Here is a 9,003-nt window from a genome sequence, read left to right on the forward strand (position 1 = left end):
GACTCGGACTTCTCTTGAACTGAATTTTAATGTGCGTATTGTTATGCGTTTACTTTTCTACATTGGTTAGAGGTATAAGGGGAGGGTTGAGATCTCAAAAACATGTTTAACCCCGCCGCATTTTTGCGCCTGTCCCAAGTCAGGAGCCTCTGGCCTTTGTTAGTCTTGTATTATTTTAATTTTAGTTTCTTGTGTACAATTTGGAAATTAGTATGGCGTTCATTATCACTGAACTAGTATATATTTGTTTAGGGGCCAGCTGAAGGACGCCTCCGGGTGCGGGAATTTCTCGCTACATTGAAGACCTGTTGGTGACCTTCTGCTGTTGTTTTTTTATTTGGTCGGGTTGTTGTCTCTTTGACACATTCCCCATTTCCATTCTCAATTCTATGTTATATCGTGATTCCCATGAAATCGTTCTAACAATCATCTTGATACGCTTGATTTGTTCTCTTACCATTTGGCCTTTTGTAGATCTGCATTTTTTTTCTTTCTTTGTACTTTATTCTTTGCCATAATATGATATATGTATATAGACATTGAAGGACAAACGCTCCAATGCCCAAGGAGTCATCTGAAAATTTCAATCATGTTGACTTATTTCTGGATATGTAATCATTTATTATAATTGTCTAGGATAACATTTAAAGTTTGATATAACAAAAAACGACAAAATTTGTAAACATTGTAATTTAAGGTCAGTAACTCCTATCATAAACTGACGATATGATTATAGGCTTTAAACTTTTTCAAAAAAATTATCAACTGAAATTTATTGACTTTTTTAGTTTATTCTATTTTTTTTGATTGTTTTTGTTTTATTAGTAGTATATAAACTTTCTTGACGCTAGTACTTGTCCTTATTTTTTTCTACTTGTCGCTAATTAGTGTGACCGAACTTTTTTGTATAGGCTGCCTCCCTGATAATGTGTGTTTTTTCTCTCGTCTACTAGTCTATAAGGTAATTGTAATTACACATCAAGCTTCGAAATTTCAAAAGAATATGAAAAATTCCGCGGCAATAACAACCCGTTGGGCTGTTCAATTTATCTGAAAATGACAACGTGGGCGATCTAAACCTTCTGATCAACCTGTCAGTTTAACTTCTTTTAATTTAAAAGATATAAAAAAAAATCCGTACAGTTTTCAGAGGCAAAATTTGTTTTGGCCTCGATGGCCTAGTGGTCTAAGTAGTTACCACTGTAATTAACACTGAGGTTGTGAGTCCGAACCCCGCTCGTGCGGGTGCACTCGAATCCAATCTTAATTGACTAGGATTGTCAGTTTTCCTATCGAAGGTCTGTGATTTTCTCCGGGCATTCCGGCTTCCTTCACCAACAAAGACTGGACGCCACGAAATGCGGTGCTTAAAAGTGGCGTTAAAGCACCAAAAATAAAAATAATCAATAATTATCTTCATTCATGTTATGTCCCTGTTTTATGGCAAGTTATTGTGTTCGTCCATAATATCTTTTTTTTCTCACGAATTTGTATAGTATTATACCAATCATTGGAACGAAATGTATACACGTCCAAGGATTCATTCATATAGCAGGTTCAGGAAATAGAACTTTATTTGATATATATATCACAGTTTTATCACTGAATTATATCAGTACACAGGTAAATATTCCCATATATTTACACCAAAATGAATATTCTTGCGTATGATTTTTTTCTTATTGTTTATACATCTAATTACTCCAAAAGAAATGTCACCAATCGTAAATCTCTATTTTTATAATGTACAAATAAACACGTCCATATATGTTAACCAATAGTGGTTGTAGTTTATTCTCCTTTTTGTTATCAAACAAAAATAAAAATTTAAGCTGTTTAATGCCAAAGCTCAGTTAATTTATCTATTTGTCTACTTTACTAGGATTTCTTTCATATCTTTGGACTGCTGAATTTTCGAGGCTGAATTGTGCTGTGAAGTGCAAATAAATTTGGTGGTGTATTACATGTATCATTATATTTATTTGTAATTGATTTGCAATGCGTATATTAATATTATTATTGTAAAGATTGTTGCCAATCTTTAATTTAAAAACAATATCTTTGGTTTCTGGATATTAAATAATGACTAAACAACTTTTAAAAGTATCAGAGATTATTATTATCAATAATAATAAATACAGGTAAATGAAATACAATATGTTAAAACCTTTGAATGTGTTTTTCGTGTATGCGTTATTACCGCTTGGATTCTTTCAAGATCAGTTCAAAATCGTTTCGTTATAAGAAAAGTCCGGTTTTTATAGTTCTTAGCACGCCTTATCCTTGCGTGTTAGAATATAGTCCGTTGCCATTCAAGGTTAAATGTTATTATTAAAGTTATCGAGAATGTAAACACAGAATTATATTGACGGAATGGATAATTTCATCCGACTTTACACCGATTTAGGAATATAAAGCAGGTAAAATGCAGTTACTAATGAAATGTAGGATTAATAACAATTGAAAAACAAATGATGTTTCCCGAATGCCACATGTTGTCGGAATTTCAAAACGCAAAATAGGAAACTGTCAATTTTACCGGGAACAATATTTTCGGCTAAACAAAACTATGGATATAATTAAACATTCATAACACTGCCCTCCGTCAAATAAAATTTCGTCTCGAAATTACACAAAAAAATTAAAGGTGGTATTTTCTCAAATAAGATTTTAACAAGCACCTGCCATGGAACTTATAATTACATGTATAAAAGTAAATTGCAAATTATATCTATCCATTATCTGAAATAGATATATATGCATATACATATTTCTGGCCATGTCTCGATTAATATGATATCACGATATCACGACACGTATTATTGATTATGTTAAAATTATATCAATGAAAATAAACACAATTATATACAAATAAATAATGTCAAGCATTTAGTACTAATTGTCTCTATAAATATTATAATTAAAAATGTTCACATCTTCTTTTGGGCACCATAACCACACTTCGTATCCTTCTTGTCGGTTCCTGGTAACTCCTCTTCCTGTCTTTTCTTTTTTCTTCCCTCTCACACTTCTGGTTTTCTTTATTTTTCTGGTTTAATAGTTCTGATTTAGTTTGGTCAAGTTCAGATTTTAGATTCTTCTTAGTTTCCTCCATTCTATTTAAATAATTTTCAAATTGGTTTCTCTCTTTCACTAATGTGTCTGTTAAATTTAGTATCTCTTCTTCAAGAATAAAAATAGTTTTATCTTCTTCTGTCATTTCCACAATCACAACTTCCTCTGAATATTCAGGTACAGGTTCATATTTAGGTTCAGGTTCAATGTGGTTAATACAACAGTTATTTTCCACTAATGGTATGTTATGGACGGGTTGAACAGAAGTATTTTCAATTGGTATGAGTTGGCCATTGGGACTTATGTCCAACTCAAATTTCTTATCGGACTCTTTACAATAAGAGTTATCAGATAACCTTGTACGACATAAATTAACAGCACTTATATGCTTAGGGAAAGAGTTTAAATGTTTCTCCCATTTGATTTTGTTGACGGCTCTAAATTTACACAAAACACAAAAATATGGTACTTTTATTTCTGGAAAATGTCTTTTAAAAAAATGATCCACAGCATTTTTCCTTTTTCCTTGAAATTTACAAAGAGAACACTGTAGGAAAACTATTTTACTGAAAATATATAAAATTAACAAATTTTTTATAAATCTTAAGTTTTAAATCAATTATTATATCACTTATAGTACATGTACATGTACAAGCTGATTTTATTCTTATGAGATATTTCATACACCACAGGAATTAAAACTTTTGTAAACGTTATAGGGACCAACCCAAGGTGACTTAACTTTTTTATTAATGTTTTTATCAAACTTGTAGACATGGGACCCAACTTCAAATTGTCGGTGGAAAATCCTAGTATCATGATCACGCTTCTGTCGTTCTGCATATGATTACAAGTGATCGCGTGCAATACTGTAAACTTCCATCTTCTTAGCTCGTAATCCCTTGATATCTTGATCCTCGTTGTCATAATCTTTTTCCTTTGAAAAGGAAATAAAATTGAACTGGAAATGTTGATTTCCCTTCTCAACATCATGAAATTAGGGGTGTGTCCAGTTGCAGGATGTGGACTACTTCTATAGGCGACTAAAAGAAGATTAATATACAAATCCCAATTATTAGCATTAGAATTTATGAAACTTTTTATCATCCCCGCTAAAGTTCTGTTGAATCTTTCTATCATTCCATTTGAGGATGGGTGATAAGCTGTGGTCCTAGTCTTGGAGATTTCTAGTAGTTTACAAACTTCTGCAAATAACTGACTCTCAAAATTCTTTCCCTGGTTAGTATGGATCTCCAGTGGTGCTCCAAATCTGGCATCCATCTAGTAAAAGAGTCTCCTATGACTAAAAGATATCTATTCTTGTTCTTGGTAATAGGCAAAGATCCCATAATATCAATTGCTATGCGATCCATTGGATTTCCTACTCGATAATCCACCAGAGGTGCAGTTGGCTTTCGTGAAGAATTTTTAATCTGTTGCAAATTTGGCACATTTTTGTGTGGGATGTTACATCTTTTCCAATTCCGTACCAGGTGAAATTTTGCCTCATCTTTTCTTTTGTCTTGGCAACTCCTAGATGTCCAGAAAATGGCGTATCATGACAATTTATCATAATTTCCTTTTGAAGAATGGCTGGAACTATTAGCTGTAAATTGTGTTTGCCATCTTCGCCTAAAATCCATTTTTGAAAAATTACACCCTCTACACGTACTACATTCTGCCAATTCAACCAATAACGCCGTACAACAGGGTTCAAACTTGCCGCCTTATCTCTATCTGGTATAGAACCACTACTCATCCATTTGTGAAGAACTTTTATATTTTCATCCTCTTTTTGAAATACCGCCATCTCTTGATTAGTATACTTGGCTAACCACGTTCTGTTTGTACCTGGATTATTATAATGTTGTTGTCTGGTTGTAACCCTTATTTTACTCTCTGTGTCTTTACGATGATCTATTTAACTACTTAATTCTTTAATGTTGTCAATTTCCAACCTAAATTTCTGTCAGTCCTTCATTAGGCCTATGCAACATTTGCAGTCTTCATTAAACATGTTAAATTCCTCTCTCTGCTGGTGTTGACATAGCTGATCATTGTAGTCTAACCTTGACATTGCATCAACGTTGTTATGTTTGATGCCGGGGCGGACAGCAATATCAAAATCACAATGTGCCAATGACTCGATCCACCTTGCTAATTGACCTTGAGGGTCCTTAAATGAATACAACCATTTTAGTGCAGCGTGATCAGTTCTGATGGTAAACTTGTTGCCTAACAAATAATGTTTGAAATGGTGTATGAAAGTCACCATTGCCAAAAGCTCCCTTCTTGTCACACTATATCTCTGTTGGGTTTTATCTAACCTTTTAAAGGCATAAGCTATGACTTTTTTTTCTCCATCTTGTATCTGGTGGAGGACACCACCTATACCAATGTTTGAAGCATCAGTGTCCAAAATGAATTTCCCATCTGGCTTTGGGTATGCAAGTATAGGGGCTGTGCATAGCGCTGTCCTAAGTAGGTGAAAACTCTTTTGTACTGTATCTGTCCATTCAAAAATTGTATCTTTTCTCGTCAAATGACTCAATGGGGGTGCAATATTACTGAATCTTCTGATAAATTGTCTATAATAATTACAGAGTCCCAGGAATTGTTGTATTTCTTTGGTGTTGCTAGGTGTTTTCCAATTTTGAACTCTTTTTATAATCTGTGGGTAAGGTTTAACTCCATGCTTACCAACAATATGCCCTAAATACAAAATTTCTTCCTTAATCAAATCGCATTTGGATGGTTTTAACTTTAGTTCTGCTTTCTTCAATCTAGTCAGAACTTCCCCCAGGTGTTGAAAATGCTCATCTATATCAGAACTAAAGATAATGATGTCGTCAAGATAAATCAATAAGGTTTGCCATTGTAATCCACAGAAAATGAGTTCCATACACCGTTGGAATGTAGCTGGCGCATTACATAATCCAAATGGCATCTTGGTATACTCGAACAACCCATATTTGGTGATGAATGCTGTTAATTGGAATATCATTTTCTTCAACCTGCAGCTGCCAGTAACCACTTTGCAAATCGAAACAGGAGAATACAGAGGCTGAGTGAAGACAATCGATGCACATATCTATTCTCGTAATCAGGTAGGCGCATTTAATTGTTAGATCGTTTAAAAATCTGTAATCAAGACACCACCTAACGGTTTGATCTTTCTTCCTTACCAGGACGACATTTGATGCCCAAGGTGATGTAGAAGGTCTGATGACTCTGTTATCCAACTGGTCTTTCAAATTTTTCATCTCTTCACCTTCAAATCTAATGGAAGTACGTCGTAATGGCTGTCTTATCGGTGCTGCCTCAGCAGTATCAATTTCATGCTTGACAAGGTCACATGTACCTAATTCTGTTCTATTTGCAGCAAATGCGTCCTTATTTGTCAGCAATAGATCTCTTAATTTCTGACGATGACCTTCATCTGTAAGATTCTTTGAGCTCCTTTCATACAGATCTTGCAAAAATTCTGGCATCATTTGAATATCGACCTCATTCATCTGGTTACCATCATTTCCTGCACCACTGATCTTCCGTATTTCTGAGCTTTCAGTCCATGACTCTGGAATTTTAACTGCTTCCTTATTTCATTGATCCGTCAAAAAATCTTGAAGAGTTATACTGTTTTTACTATGTATACTGCAACTATTGGTTGATGTACCATATCTATTTATCTTCTTTTCTTCAAGGTCAATGACTTCTGATATATCTTGAACAGAATGAAGCTCCCCTAGCAGATATTTTTTTCTCAATTGGACAGGGTGTTCATCAAGGTTGATTAATCTTACAGGTACTTTACAACTGTGAGCATCGACTAATGTCCTTGCTACCATAATTTTTCTACTATCTTCCACAACTGGTTCAAGTATAGAATACCGACTTGACAATTCTTCTGTATCTCTCTCCAGCAATAATTATCTCAGAATTGGCTGATATGGTAATTGCTTCTTTTATCCTAACTCTAGCTATACCATCTATTTGTCTTGTTGTTTGGCATTCTATCCATTCACCATTTAATTGGAGTCTCCTCTTGCAGTTGATAGTTATGTCCTTTTCATCAATCAGGTCACATCCTAACAATACGTTATCTCCAATTGGGGCTACATACATGGGCCATGTGAAAATCTCATTTCCTAGTTTCATCTCTATCTGTGCTATTCCCCTTGTTGTCATATGCTTCCCAGCCTCTGCAACCACTAAATTCCTTGTTGCCTTCTTCAGTTCTGGTCGCATGTCTTTTGGAATTTTAGAATACAGTTCCTCACTCAAAACTGTCACCTCCGCTCCAGTGTCAATAACTGCCTTGCTTTCAACCTTGTTAATGACCAAAGGAACAGTAATGGTAGTTGCCCTCACCCGATCAATGACGATATTTTTCCTTATTGCCTGACTCGGTTCAGCACTGCCAATTGCATCACTAGGTGTACTCTTCTGTAATTCATCAAATCCCTCAAACAACAAATTCAAGCTCAGATAATGATTCAATGCATCTAATTCATCTTCAAATGGTCCATTCCTGGTAGTTATATCCTTAACTTCGATAATTTTATCAATGGCTGATACTTGGTCGAAAGTCTCAGCCCTTATTAGTTTAAAGAATCCTCTTGTGCCTCATTGCTGTTGGTAAAATCTCTGTTTTCTGTACTGCTTTTATTTTTTCTTGTTTTTTTACAGTCTTAGATGTAATGCCCTTCTTCATTGCAGTTAAAACATCTTGTGATTCTTGTTTTTGTTCTGTTGTCTTTGTTATACTGTTGGTTTTGCCTATAACCTTGGTTAACATTAGGTTTGTTAAATTTTGTCATTTCTTACTGAATTATCTCCCCTACTGACTGAGTGATGGACTGGGTGATGGAATCTTTCATCCCTCTTTCAAATTGTGTAAGCCTCTCCTCAGTAACATATCTTTTCCCACCAACTTTCCTTATTTCAATATCATCCTCTCTTTCCTCTACATCAACAGTTTCTTGCATATTAAGTTGACGGATGTTTCTGTCTCTATTCCCTCTTTTATATGTTTCATATAAAGTGACCTGGTGAATAGCTTCAGTCATACTGGTAATCCTCTTTGTCAGTAATTCTATGGCAATAATGTCTGGTCAGGGAATCCTCTTAACATGTACTCTACTCTCAATGTACTGTGAGTGGCTGCGTCAATAGTAGGAAATGACCGTCTGACTAGCATTTCTACTCTGGATGCATATTCATGAATATTCTTTTTGCTTTGTTTCCGTAATGTGTGTAACACCTGTCTATACGTCTCTGGATATCCATGGTCAACAAATCTATTCGACATAGCTGCACATAGCCCAAAGAAAGATCTTTTGGTCTCCGGTGAGAGGTCGGAAGCATAAACCATTGCCTCATCTTTAAGTGCTGTTACTAATTCAATGGCTTTATTATCAGTATCCCATCTGTTGATCTCTGCAATAAGCTCGAATTGCATAAAATAGGCATTCCAAGGATCTTTGCCGTTGTAAAATGGCACTCTGTTTCTTCTCCCATTGTCAATCTTGGAGTTTTCATAATTATGATGCTGTTGCTGTGGTCTGCCATACTGTTGCCTAGGTAACCAGTTTGGTACTGAGGAATTGTTTGGATACTGCTGGTAGTCTGGATGTTGCTGGATTTCAGGCATGATTGTACTCGTACAAGAATAGTTTGGACGATGCTGGATCTCAGGTATTGTCGTATTTGCATAGGCATATGATGGTTGTTGCTGGTTCTCTGACAATGTTGTATACATGTATGTATGTGTAGAACGTTGCTGGGTGTCTGGCAATGTTATACTATTTCTAAATGGAATCAAGAGTTTCAATTTACTAATCAACTTGGATTAAACTTTATCCGTGTTAATCTTGTACTTTTTCAGAATTATTCAACTTAGATTACTTTTTATCCTTTTTGAAATTG

This window comes from Mytilus galloprovincialis, chromosome 7 (assembly GCF_965363235.1).
Source record: "Mytilus galloprovincialis chromosome 7, xbMytGall1.hap1.1, whole genome shotgun sequence".
In the NCBI taxonomy this organism is placed as follows: domain Eukaryota; kingdom Metazoa; phylum Mollusca; class Bivalvia; order Mytilida; family Mytilidae; genus Mytilus; species Mytilus galloprovincialis.